Consider the following 14,416-nt stretch of genomic DNA (forward strand, 5'->3'; position numbering starts at 1 on the left):
TATATAGCTCTGAAAAACCCAACATTGGGCGACTTCCCTCAAACTCTTCACTAGGCATGACCACTGTGCCATTTTAGAGAGTCTGTGGGGCAAAACCTGAGAATTATCTGCCTGGCTATCAACAAGATAGCTCCTTGCATTTTTGGGGAGTGAACACCTTTGCTTCAAGGGAGTGTTTCCTCCCAGGATTAAAAATATCTTTCTGTAACCTCAGGAAACATTGCTGATGAAAACCAGGCATGGTGGCTCTGGCCTGTAATCCCAGTGACTTGGGGGCCGAGGCAAGAGGATCACTTAAGTCCAGGAGTTCGAGGCTGCAGTGAGCTATGATGGTGCCACTGCTCTCCAGCCTGGGCCACAGAGCCAGACACTGTGAAAGAAAAAGAAAGAAATACATTGCTGATGAAACTGCGGCCTCTTATGCAGCTCAATAAAAAGCTATTTATTCACTGGCTAAGGTTGTACTAGGTAATCACATGACTTTAGATGACATATTTAGCTAAGCAGGGAGATGTGTGTGTGGTGGCAAATACCTTTTGTTGCATATATATAAATATTCCCCATGCAGTAGAACCTTCTCTATAAAAAGTCCGTTCAGTTGGTTGTAGGGCCTAAGGCTTATTTTTGTTTCTCAATCCTGAGAAGGTAAGGCTGGATTAATGAAGATTCTCTGCAGGTGTAAACTTCTCCTACAAAAGACAGTTTTGCAGAGTTACTTCTGTTTGCTGGCTCTCTGACAGCCATCTTAAAATATGCCAAAGAAATACATTCTGGGGTAAAATATTTTTATTTTCTTCATCTATCTACAGCTTCACCATGCTGACAGCCTCCAGTCCAAGCATACTCGAAGCCTTTCTTTTTAAAAAGCTTTCCCACCCTCCTGACTGCCTTCAAGTCTCTGCCAAAACACAAGTCACAGTGACTGACTCCGTGCTATAGCAAGCTCGGAATAAATAGCCTTTGCCTTTTTCTATTTGATTGGTCTTTGTTTATTTGCAGAAGCTTCTGTGTAGAGTTGACAAGGACTCCATCTTTCACCACACCTCAGTAGTTTCCTCTGAGCCCTTTTCTCTGTTAGTTCTTGGCCTGCCAAGTCCAGTTTTAGAAAAGAAATACTGTTGAGTCTAGTTTAGCAAGAGTCCTCCCAACCACTTTTGATAGCTAATCAAGTTCCTCTTAGTAATTTTCCATCCACTGACTTTCTTTTTTTTTTTTTTTTTTTTTTTTGAGACGGAGTCTCGCTCTGTCGCCCAGGCTGGAGCACAGTGGCCGGATCTCAGCTCACTGCAAGCTCCGCCTCCCGAGTTTACACCATTCTCCTGCCTCAGCCTCCCGAGTAGCTGGGACTACAGTCGCCCGCCACCTCGCCCGGCTAGTTTTTTGTATTTTTTTAGTAGAGACGGGGTTTCACCATGTTAGCCAGGATGGTCTCGATCTCCTGACCTCGTGATCCGCCCGTCTCGGCCTCCCAAAGTGCTGGGATTACAGGCTTGAGCCACCACGCCTGGCCCCACTGACTTTCTTATCTTGCCAGTTGGCTATAATCTTCAACTCCTCCTGCTGTATTTGAGGTTGAGCTCAGTTCTCTGCTGGCCTCTCTTGCCTATTTGTAGTACATACAATAAAATCTGTCTCATGTTTTTAACAAGTGTCCAGTGTAGTCCCTCAGAAACTACCTTTGGAAAATTATGACAATAAGAGAAAGCTGACATGGCTGGCCCCATCTTGGTTCTAGCCTCACAGGCTAGCTGGCTTTGCTTACTCCTGTGCAATTTCTCCCAAGCTGTCTTTGGGAAAAATTGAGTTTATAGTTTAAATCAGGGGTCCCCATCCCCCAGGGCCACAAGACAGCTACTGGTCCATGGCCTGTTAGGAACCCAGCCGAACAGCAGGAGGTGAGCTGCAGGCCTTCAATCATTACCACCTGAGCTCTTGTCAGATCTGCATCAGTATTAGATGGTCATCGGAGCTCGGACCCTACTGGGAACTGTGCATGTGAGGGATCCAGATTGCGCACTCCTTATGAGACTGTAACTAATGCCTGATGACCTGAGGTGGAACAGTTTCATCCAGAAACCATCCACCACCCCCTTCCATGGAAAAATCGTCTCCAGTGAAACCAATACCTGGTGCCAAAAAGGTTGGGGACAGCCAGAAAGGTTGGTTTAAAGGATAACCTTCCCCAAAACTAAATTACCTCTGTAAAACTCATGAAAGGCCACCAAGTTAGAAGGATGAAAGAGGCGTGAATTCTACTAAGATGTATGCCTCGTTAAATAATTACCAGCCATTATTCCACAGGTCGCAAGATTTGCAGCTTCCCCAATAACTGCTGTGAAGAACATCACTATTGTAGAACCTAAGATTGGCCTCTTGAGTTGTCTTTTCAGGCTTTTGCATTTCTGACTACTGGATGGCACCATTTGGCCTGAAAATCAACCAGTCCCTTAGCCCTCACCCAGAAGCTGACTCAATGCCGGAGGGCCATTTTCCACATCCCTGTGATTTCATCCCCGACAATCAGCACCGCCCAAGCCCCAGCCCCCTCCCCACCAAACTATCTGAAACACCCATTACCTCCAAGCCTTCAGTGAGATTGATTTGAGTAGCAACTCTCTCTCCCACATGTCGTGGCTGGCCTGTGTCAATGAAACTCTTTACTGCAATGCCATGGTCTCCATGAATTGATTTTGTGTGTATACTGGACAGGGAAAACCCATCAGGCGGTTACATCTGCAGGATGGTGCCAGTTCTTTCCACAAAGGCTGGTCAGATACCCAGAAGGTATCCACTACTGCCTGGACAATGTGTCTCCCTGTCAATCTCCAGGGAATGGGGCCTGGCTCAAGTATTTAGTATTCAGCAGTTACTACACTGTCATCTAATCCCTCATTTTCAATATTCTGCCATTCCTTCCAGTGGCCTAACTGGCCACCATGCCACAGAATCTTTACTTTATGATCTCCATGGAGAACACTCCACTTGTTGTTTTGTGATTTGAGCAATGGAATAGAATCTGATACTTGTGGGCTGTGGGAGGTCCCCAGACACTGGGGGGATCTCGACCCCAGCTGTGGTGTCCAGGCTCTTGACACCACCTTAAGAATGAAGTCAAGGATCAGTCAGCAAATAGGGAAAGGAGATTTATTGCAAAGCAAAAAGTACACACTCAAGAGAGAGAACAATGGGTTCTGGGGTTTCATCTTGATGGGTTTCTTTAACCAAGGAGTGGAATATTCATGAAAATTCCCGGGTAAAGGTGGAGATTTCTCGGAACTCTTGGCGCCATCCATTTTTACATCAAATAATGGTCTCAGAGCCGTCATGGCACTGGTGGGTGTGTGATTTAGTATGTTAATGAGCTTATAATGACGGTCTAGGTAAAACTTCCATCCAATCCAGCACCACATTGGGTCCAGTTAGTCTCAGCCAGCTTGGTCCATACCCTGGTTTTCCAGCCTCTTATCAGCCCACAGCCTCAAGTCATGTAAGTCTACTGCCTACAATTTGTTATCCTGTGACCACCCTGTATTATTCCTGTCTGAAATCTACTTGTAAATATTCAAATGGTCTTTGACTTGAGCAGCCCAACTTTGCTTACTTCACAGTGTTTCCTGCGTAATATATAAGAAAACATGATCCAGACATTTGTTAAACATCTCAAATAAGATGTAGCCCAGGTATTTGTGTCAAATTTGGGTTATTTTGGTTTTGTCTTTGCAGAATATAAAAAACTAACACAAGGTAAGGGCTAAGGTCTGGAGATGGCTGCCCAAGAGATGACAAAGTCCAACACCACGCTTGGGAGTGTCCAACCATCTCTTCTGGGACAGCATATTTTTCTACAATCCTGAATTTGGAAAACAAGCAACAAGATTCATGAAACTGGACAACTGTCTTTATAACATTACCAGTGATAAAACCAGTAAGGAAGGCTGGTTTGCAGCCATCCGACCTGCCTCTTTACTTTCATAAATACGGTTTCTCTCTGATATTAAACGGCTTCCAATTTCAAGCGGAATGCTACATCACAAGGATAAGGATGTGAAGAGAACCGAACGTTCCGCACAGGAGTTTTTGCGAATTAAAAGCCATTATTTGAAGAAGGGTGCCCAGCAGGATCCATCTGGCCGCGGAAAGGTTGCTCCGCAACACAGGCGAAGGAGCTGCTGCTTTGGGAGTGAACAGATGCCGGGGCGGGAGGGAAAAAGGGAGACGCAGACGTCACTTCCCCTTGTCGGCTCTTACAGCGCATTGGGCGGCTGAGTGACAGACAGGCACACGAGGACTGGGAATGGCACTGTCGGTGACATCACGAGTAGGGCGACTTCTATGTAGATGAGGCAGAGCAGGGGCTGCTGCTTGGCCACCTGCTGCTTCGCCACGAAGGAGTTTCCATGCCGTGGAGCGGGTTCACGAACGCTGGTCGGACCTGAGAATCCCAGCTGTGTTGTCAGGGCTAGAAGGGCTCGGGAGTGCGCGTGGCAAGTGACCGTGAGTGTAAAGGGTGAGGCGTATGAGGCTGTGGCGGGGCAGAGGTGTAGGAACTCATACTTACCTGGCAGGGGAGATACCATGATCACGAAGGTGGTTTTCCCAGGGCGAGGCTTATCCATTGCACTCCGGATGTGCTGACCCCTGCGATTTCCCCAAATGTGGGAAACTCGACTGCATAATTTGTGGTAGTGGGGGACTGCGTTCGCGCTTTCCCCTGATATTTGGTGGTCTTAAAAAATAGGTTGTGTAATAAGGACTTGTATTTCGCTGTCCTGGTTAGTACTGCCGGTGGCGTCTTTTGTTGTTTGATTTTTATGGTAGAAGTCTTGGAATAGGAAGTAACTTGTCATCTCTTTGCCGTAGGCGAAAAAGCATCATCCTTTATAACACAAGTTAAGTATCGCGAAGGCCGCAGAGCTCTTCCCTTTTTATGAGGGCCTGCTTTTTGCAGAGATTGGTCCAAGGTCTCCAGTCTCTTGGGTTATCATGCTCTGTGAAAATTTTCCCCCAGTCACCTTTTACACAGCCTCTGCTTGTAACCGCAGCCCTCACAGGAGTTTGTAGGATTTCTGTGCTAGCGGGGAATGTGTTCTCACCTCCTAGAGCCAGTTAGAAACTACGCAGAGGGCCGGGCGCGGTGGCTCAAGCCTGTAATCCCAGCACTTTGGGAGGCCGAGACGGGCGGATCACGAGGTCAGGAGATCGAGACCATCCTGGCTAACACGGTGAAACCCCGTCTCTACTAAAAAATACAAAAAACTAGCCGGGCGAGGTGGCGGGCGCCTGTAGTCCCAGCTACTCGGGAGGCTGAGGCAGGAGAATGGCGTAAACCCGGGAGGCGGAGCTTGCAGTGAGCCGAGATCGCGCCACTGCACTCCAGCCTGGGTGACAGAGCCAGACTCCGTCTCAAAAAAAAAAAAAAAAAAAAAAAAGAAACTACGCAGAGGGGCGCTGTTCTTCGGAAAGAAATTAGGGCCTTTGGGGCTCTACTGTCCCCGTTGGGTTGTAGACATAACACGCTTACTTTGCGTAGGGGAACGGCTCTGCCGGCGCCCAGGTGCCCTAGCGCATATTCATCCAGGACCGCAGGTCAGAACCGCAGTCTCACCTGTCTTCACCTAAATGCGCTGCGATCCTCCCTGAAGTATAAGGCGGGAAGTTTTATGTGGAGCCGGGTCCAGTTTCCTACTATCTCCTGCCGTTTGCATATCTTGTCTTTCTTCAGACTTTATTTAAGCGACAGCTTCTTGTTTGAGGTCTCGCTTACACATCCTACATCCATTGCCAGGCAACTTTCTAGATAGCACCCGGACCCATCCTTCCCACCTCCAAGCAGCCCTTTCCTATTTCTGGTTCCAGTGTCCTCCCCTGTCCGTCTCTCTTCAGGCCCTCGCTTATCACCTTCATGGACATAAAATACTTAGCTCTCGCTCAACCTGCGGTTTACACCTGCCACGGGTCAGTACCCTGGCAGATTCCTTAATACCCCTTCTCAAATGACACTGTAAATTCATCTCATTTTAACTCCCACAAATTGGTTTTGTGATAGTGTGTGTCTGTAATCGCAACTACTCGGGAGGCTTAGGCAGGAGAATCGCTTGAACCCGGGACGCGGAGGTTGCAGTGATCGTGCCACTGCACCCCAGCCTGGGCAACAGAGTGAGAGTCTGTCTAAAAAAAAAAAGGCACTTGGTGCAGATCTGAACCCACTGAGCTATTGGCTCGGGTTCCCTATGTTCTATTAAGTATCATGAGCAGAAATTGAGCTCTTTGACTTTTACCAAGTATGGCTATAGAACACGTGTCTCTCTCTCTCATTGTTGCCTCATTATTTTTTGCCATCAGTGTGGGTTTTTGGTTTTGAGGTTATGAAGTGAATTTCTGGGGACAGTCTCTGTTGGGTCGTGTTGACAAGGATCTAGTCCCTGTTTGGTGATACATGACAGCTAATCTGGTCTTTTATTGTCCTGAGAATAATGGCATTTCCTGATACTTGAGACTGCAGCAATGATAAGTTGTTCAGATCTTGTCTTTCCAATATTTGGTAAAAATTTTATGGGCCTAATGGTTGTCAATATCTGCAAGAGTGGCATCTCCATTACAAGAGTGATGTTACTACTCAATGTCCCCCCTCCCACCCAACTTTGTTCCAAAGGAGCTCTTGGCTTGAATAAATTTACTATATCTAAAAGACATCTTAGTACAGGAAGGAAACTAAATCTGTAGCATGTAAGGAGCAGTTTTCTTTGGTATATTTAGGTTTCTAACCAGCTAAAAAATTCAAATACATGTCCTTTAAGGATTAAGTTTAAACCACACTACAGAAAGGAGAGAAAAGATTTATATGATCACATAAAAGCAATGGAATCAGCAATATAAGCACTTTTCACAATCATACAAATCAAATTTAATAATCTCCGGAACATTAAGGAAGTTCAGCCCTTAATGAAAATGAATGAAAAGAAACTATTCACCCACTGTTACATGCCCTAGAAAGAGAATGTCCTGCCCGACTCAAAAGGGTATCACAATATTACTCAGATTTTCAGCAATGAAGGCCCTCCAAGGATCTAATGATGTTCATATTTTTCAGTTTATTTCCTTCAGTGATAAACATTGTTGATAGATACCATTGCCTCTCTTTTCACCTGAAGTGATGTTACTTAGCACTATTGGTTTCTTGAGAATGCCCCCTAGTTTGGTGGAAGGAATTTTCCTGCTTTATAAATACAGGATATTTTCTCATGAAACAAATTGCCATACTCTTTCAGTGAAGTGAATAGAAAAATTAGGTCTCCAAAATGTTAAAGGAGTCACTGCCCCAATTATCTTAGGAACAATAATAATAATAATGACTTAAATAAATTAAAATAAGTAAATGAAACCAGGTATGGTGGCTCATATCTGCAATCCCAGCATTTTAGGAGGCTGAGGAGGGAGGATCAATTTAGGTTAGGAGTTGGAGATCAGCCTGGGCAACATAGTGAAACCCCCGTCTCTACCAATTTTTTTTTTTTTTTTGAGACGGAGTCTCGCTCTGTCGCTCAGGCTGGAGTGCAGTGGCGCCATCTCGGCTCACTGCAAGCTCCGCCTCCCGGTTCACGCCATTCTCCTGCCTCAGCCTCCTGAGTAGCTGGGACTACAGGCGCCCGCCACCACGCCGGGTTAATTTTTTGTACTTTTAGTAGAGATGGGGTTTCACTGTGTTAGCCAGGATGGTCTTGATCTCCTGACCTCGTGTTCCGCCCGCCTCGGCCTCCCAAAGGGCTGGGATTACAGGCTTGAGCCACCGCACCTGGCCTATTTATTTATTTTTGAGATAGCGTCTTGCTCTGTAGCCCAGGCTGGAGTGCAGTGGTGCGATCTGAGCTCACTGCAAGCTCCGCCTCCCATGTTGAAGCTATTTGCCTGCCTCAGCCTCCAGAGTAGCTGGCATTACAGGTGCATGCCACCACGCCCAGCTAATTTTTATATTTTTAGTAGAGATGGGTTTTCACCATGTTAGCCAGGCTGTTCTCAAACTCGTGACCTCAAGTGATGCACCTGTCTCGGCCTCCCAAAGTGCTGGGATTACAGGTGTGAGCCACCTCGCCCAGCCTACTTATGCGTGAAATGTGAAGTTTCAATAGGGAAAAATTTTCTTGTTGAATTTCTAACATGAAAAAATAATAGATTTAGCTGTAGATTAAATTAATGGTCTTCATAGTTTGGTACAATAAAATAAACGAAATGAAGTTGATAGCAGAGAGGAATTTTTGATGCTTTTGAACAATTTAAATAATGTAAATATTTAATGTATAAAGAGATGAACAAGTTCATTATGTTATTATTTAATTTATTTATTTATTGAGTTGGAGTGTCATTTATTGAGTTGGAGTCTCACTCTCTCACCTAGACGAGTGCAGTGTGCGGTGTCGGCTTACTGCAACCTCTGCCTCCCGAGTTAAAGCGATTCTCCTGCCTCAGCTTCCTGAGTAGCTGGGTTTACAGGTGCACACCACCACACCCGGATAATTTTTGTATTTTTAATAGACATGGGGTTTCACCATGTTGGTCAGGCTGGTCTCCAACTCCTGACCTCGTGATCTGCACGGTATGGCTTCCCAAAGTGCTGGGTTTACAGGTGTGAGCCACCGCACCCAGCCCATTACATTATTTTTAAAAAATCAGTGTGACTCTTTTGACAAATTCGAATGGTTTAATAATCTTGGTTAGGCTGGGCATGGTGACTTATGCCTGTAATCTCAGAACTTGGGAGCCCGAGGTCAGGAGTTTGAGATCAGCCTGGAAAACATGGTGAAACCCTGTCTTTACTAAAAATACAAAAATTAGCCTGGCATGGTGGTGGGCTCCTGTAATCCCAGCTACTCAGAAGGCTGAGGCAGGAGAATCGCTTGAACCTGGAAGGCAGAGGTTGTAGTGAGCCAAGATCGTGCCACTGCACTCCATCCTGGGAGGTGACAGAGTAAGACTGTCTCAAAAAAAAAAAAAAAAAGTATGAAAAATTAAAATTATGAGTTCAAATAAATTAAATATATAACAATGAAAAGGAGGCCTAGCATGAATAACTGCATTTTGCTCCTAATCCTTCCTACCCTGTGGTGATATCTTTCAGGCTAACAGCTTTTTCTTATTTCTGCACATAGGCCAAGCTATCTGTGGGAGGGATTTAGCTTACAGTTTAACTTTAAAGCACAGATGGTAATAATCCCTTCCCCAGACTAACTCCTGAGAAGGCAGAGAGGTGGTATACACAAGTAACAGTGTTATGTTGAAGATTTATAAGAGCAGTGTGACCTGACAAAAGACAAAGAATTTTTACCATCCCCTTGGGCTCTCACTGCAGCCCATAAGTCTGTCACTGTCAGACCTCTTCACGTCAACCACCTCCTTCTTCCTCCCTTTGCTAACGTATAAGGAGCCTGAAAATCGTATTAATTTAAGATGGTTTCTTAGGATATTAGTTCACCATCTGTTCAGTTTGGTGGCTCTCTGGAATAAAGTCACCTTCCCTGCCCCTACACCTCATCCCTTGACTTACTGGCTGTCATGCAGCAAGCGGTGAGTGCAGTGAGCCGAGATCACACCATGCACTCCAGTCTGGGTGACATAGTGAGACCCTGTCTCAAAAAAAGAGAGATAAATTTGGTTTTAGAACTAGACAAATTAAATGGGAGACTTCCTTCCAATGAGACCTAGAAATTTCTAAATTTCTAAAATTTCTAAAAGAACTGAGAAAATTGTCTCCATTGAGGAAGCAAGCTGAAGGAGGTAAACTGACACGTTTTCTGAGTTGAGAATTACTGAGGAGGCTTTGTCTCTTTCGCCTCCAACTGCTCCTTTCCTCCTGCCCCTGCACCTGCATAGTCTTTCTTACCTGAGCCTTCCTGTCGTGCCGTGCCTCTTCTTCCATCACCATCACCTGAGGAAAGTCCCCAGGGCTCTGGCCCTTTCTCTGAAACTTCTGTTCTGACAGCCCCTTTCGAGGTAAAACCCAAACCCACAGGAAGAGGGGAGCCTACCGTTGTGCATATCGCTTCACCGAAACGTGAATTAAGAGTATTATAAAGGACTTCCCTGATCTAAATTGAAATGCATTTCGCTCTCAGGTTAGCTGCAGTGCTGTGGGCAGGCGGAGCTCAGGGATCTAGGCTTACCTGTTGTGTGGATTGCTCAATGGTCCCCAAGGCCTACTGGCTTTTAACACCACTTGAAAACCTTAGTGTTTTTCCACTGTCCCCAGAGTCACCTCTTACACAGCCTCTTTTTGTTTGTTTGTCTTTTTCCCTGAGACAGAGTCTCACTGTATCTGGTGGCATCTTCCTTCAAGCGATCCTCCCACCTCAGTCTCTGGAGTAGCAGAGGCACGAGTCACCACAGCCAGCTCATTTCTGTTCTTGTTTCTGTTGTTGTGGTGGTGGTTTTGTTTTTTTAAGAGTTGAAGTTTCACCATGTTGCCCAGGTTGGTCTCCGACTCCTGAACTGGAATGATCTGCCCTGCCTCGGCCTTCTAAAGTGCTGGGATTACAGGTGTTATCCATCACACCTGGCCAGCCCCTGCTTTTCACTATAGCATTCATGGGAGTTTGTAGAATTTCTGTGCTAGGGTGAACGTGTACTCAGCTCATAGAGCCAAGTAGAAATTGTACTTGGAACTGGTGCCCTTGGGTTGTAGACATAACACACTTGCTCTTTGTATGGGAAGGGCTTTGCCGGTGCTCTGGTGCCCCTGTGCAGGGCATCGAGGCCTGCAGGTCAGAACAGCAGTCTCACCTATGTGTTCCTGTAATACACAGCAATTCTCCCTGGAATATAAGATGGGAGGTCTTGTGAGGTTCCTACAAGTAAGCAGAACATTTCCCTTCAGTTTGTATTGACAAAATTAAAAATTAATAACAACAGCCCAACCTCTTGGATGACAAATGTCCTTTATATTGACAGACCGGAACTGCCCTGCTTGCCTCAGCTCCTCCATGCAGGTGCAGCCCTCGATTCCCTCCACACAGGTCATTTCCTCCCTGCTTTCTCCAGAAGAGGGAGACAGCGGTTCCGCAGGAACACAGGGCCCCAAGCCTTCCAGGGCCAAAAATCTCAGAACAAGTTGCCCCGTCCTGCCTGTACCTCACAACTGACCTAGAAATGGCCTTTGCTAGGAGCAAAGTAGGGGGAAATGGTCGCCGGAGCTGGGGCCTGGGTACTGGGCCAGGTTGCCCTGCAGGAGGGGGGTACTCAGGGTTAGAGGGGGCCAAGCACCAAGACCTTGACATCCCCAACCTCCGAAAGGACTCAAAGAGATGCAGAAACCAAGACAGGGTTCCTCTTTCAAGGAAAGAGACTTTTGAGGAAGACCTCAGGACTCTGAACCAAAATCCAGATTTTTCCCCATCTGTAGCTTAATTCCATCTTAATTGATGCAACTTCATCATTCCCCTATGCTCAGGACAAAAAACAGTTCTTTTATAGCATGGTCATTCTCTGGCCCCATACATCCTATTGGTCAGAAAATTATGTTTTTTCTTTGGTTAACTTCAGACTTTGGTCTGCATAATCTTTTTCTTTCTTGGTCTGAAAACCACCCAATAGTCCCATATGTAGCTTTTTTGGATAAACCTAGGAATGGATCTTTCTGGTCTTAAAGCTTGAAACTTAATATTTGTTTTATCTGAGTTCCTTCTTTAGGAAACAGCCTCTCAAGAAAGCTATCAAAGAACTGAAATTCATCCAGACAATGAGATGCTGGGACCCCTCCTTCATCATGATTGCTTCCTTGCTCCTCCCTAGTTCCTGTTTTCTTACACATTGTTACATTTCTTCCCTGCCATCTAAACCTCTGGTTTTGGTTGGCCAGGGAGATGGATTTGAGACTGAGTTCTCATCTCCCCCACTGCAGCACCCTATTAAAGCACCTTCCTTGGCAAGAATCATCTCGGTGATTGGCTTTCTGTGCGGTGATTGGCGCTTGCGACGGCAGCTGTCCCCCGCATATGCCCTCTGTAGCTCCTGCGTGCGGGTCCCGCTCTGTACTGCCCTCCTCGTGTGGGACCCGGTTTCGTCTTCACTGCAGGCCTGCCGAGTCGGAAGCATCTCCATTGTGCAGATGGGGAAACTGAGGCCCAGAGTGCGCAGTTGGGCTGGCCACGAAGGCAGGGCCGCCAGATGCTGTGCGGGGATGGGTCCCTGCAGCCCTTGCGCCTCTCATCATGCGGCCTCAGGCCCCTGGGCCCGGCAGCGCCTCTGGAGTGGGCATTTTGAACGAGCGCCCTCCTGATTTTCACACAAACCTAAGTCTGAAGACCGTGCTGGGGCGGATGTCTGCCCCTCTGGTGACCAGCTCACAGCTCCCTCGGGAAGACGATTGAATGGGGAATGGGGACCCTGGGGAGGGGGCCTTCACGGTTCCATCTGTCTGTTTACGCCAGAAAACAGAGATTTCTGTTTTCTTTAGCTGGGCTCACAGCAGGTGCTTAATAAACAGATATTGTGGCGGGAGCTGAGGCCAGCGGGATTCAGGCAGGACTGCAGGAGTCAACCCCTGGATCTGGGAGGCTCCCCACCCGCGCACATTTCCCTGACTTAACCTTCCCCTCCCCAGTCTTTCTCTCAGCCCTTGGAGGGGAGGCCCCCTTTCCACCCAGGTGGCCCCTGTGGGGGTCACTGCCTGGTTTTCACCCTGAACTTCTGGGATGCGACAGATGCAGGATGTGTTCGCTTGTGTCCTTCTGTGATCCCTGTCTGTGGCTGACACCATCTTTGGCCCAACATGACCCCAGCCAGAGCCAAGGGGAATAATTTCTTTTTCCATTTAACATCCTATATTATTACTTGGCTCTTCGCATTCATTAATTCATTCAGCAGCTCCTCGTGGAGCTTTGGCCTTAGCCCATGCACTGTGGAAGTGGCAGTGAACTAAGCCAACCTGGCACTTTGGGAGGCTGAGGTGGGAGGACCGCTTGAGCCCAGGAGTTGGAGACTAGCCTGGGCAACATCTCATCTCTGCAACAAGTAAAAAATTAGCCAGGTGGCCGGGCGCGGTGGCTCAAGCCTGTAATCCCAGCACTTTGGGAGGCCGAGACGGGCGGATCACGAGGTCAGGAGATCGAGACCATCCTGGCTAACACGGTGAAACCCCGTCTCTACTAAAAAAAATAATACAAAAAACTAGCCGGGCGAGGTGGCGGGCGCCTGTAGTCCCAGCTACTCGGGAGGCTGAGGCAGGAGAATGGCGTGAACCCGGGAGGCGGAGCTTGCAGTGAGCTGAGATCTGGCCACTGCACTCCAGCCTGGGCGACAGAGCAAGACTCCGTCTCAAAAAAAAAAAAAAAAAAAAAAAAAATTAGCCAGGCGTGGTGGCACGCACCTGTGGTCCCAGCTACTCAGGAGGCTGAGGTGGGAGGATCCCTTAAGTGCAGGAGGTCGAGGCTGCAGTGAGCCATAATTTTGCCACTGCACTCCAGCCTGGACAACAGAGCAAGACCCTGTCTCAAAGGAAAAAAAAAAAAAAGGAGACAGACAACATACATGTTGGAGAACACAGAACAGCCACTGGAGGGACGTCTTTAGCTGGGAGTCAGGGGTAGCTCCCTCAGAAGGTGATATTTTTGAGCCAAAATCCGGCTGACAAGCAGCAGTGAGTTGTGCAAAGGAAGGGGGGAGAGCGTCCCAGGCAGAGAAAATGGCAGTGCAAAGGCCCTGCGGTGGGAGCATGCGTGGTGTTTGAGGAATCAAAAAGGCCATGAGCAGCCGGGTGTGGTGGCTCACGCCTGTAATCACAGTGCTTTGGGAGGCCATGGTGGGTGGGTCACTTGAGGTCAGGAATTTAAGACCAGCCTGGCCAATATGGTGAAACCTCATCTCTACTAAAAATACAAAAATTAGCTGGGCGTGGTGGTGCATGCATGTAATCCCAGCTACTCAGGAGGCTGAGGTAGAAGAATCGCTTGAACCCAGGAGGCGGAGGTTGCAGTGAGCCGTGATCGTGCACCACTGCACTCAGTCTGGGCAACAGATTAAGACTCTGCCTCAAAACAAAAAACAAAAAACAAAACAAAACAAAAAGGGCCATGAACGAGGGCTAGAGAGAAGGAGATGAGGTGGGAGAAGTGGGGTGGGGTCAGATCTGGTGGGCCCTGTGAGCCATGGAAGGACTTTGAACTTCATTTTAGGTGTGGTAAGAGCTAGTAGAGGGCTTTGGGCAGGGGAGGGGTATGACCTCTACTGTGTGAAATTGAGTGGGGTGAGGGGATGAGCAGCGAAGCAGAGAGACCCTTGGGGAGCCATCTGAGCAGTCCAGGCAGTGCCTAATGTAATACACATCGGAGTCCTGGGGTGGTGCCAGGCACACAGCAGGCGCTGCAGGATGGCAGTCATTGCTGTTACTGTTTTTGTCTATTTGAGACAGGGTCTTGCTCTTTCACCCGGG

The 14,416-nt window shown here is 47.5% G+C and overlaps 1 non-coding gene and 1 pseudogene across 1 annotated transcript; both read left to right on the forward strand.

Annotated features, from left to right (window-relative positions):
- Positions 1 to 4,308: 4,308 nt before the first annotated feature.
- LOC102134406 (uncharacterized) overlaps positions 4,309 to 14,416 on the forward strand; it is a 48,256-nt pseudogene continuing 38,148 nt past the window's right edge.
- On the forward strand, positions 4,551 to 4,714 carry LOC107128305 (U1 spliceosomal RNA). The gene has a single exon (XR_001487281.2). It is a non-coding gene; the product is annotated as a U1 spliceosomal RNA (small nuclear RNA).

This window comes from Macaca fascicularis, chromosome 1 (assembly GCF_037993035.2).
Source record: "Macaca fascicularis isolate 582-1 chromosome 1, T2T-MFA8v1.1".
In the NCBI taxonomy this organism is placed as follows: domain Eukaryota; kingdom Metazoa; phylum Chordata; class Mammalia; order Primates; family Cercopithecidae; genus Macaca; species Macaca fascicularis.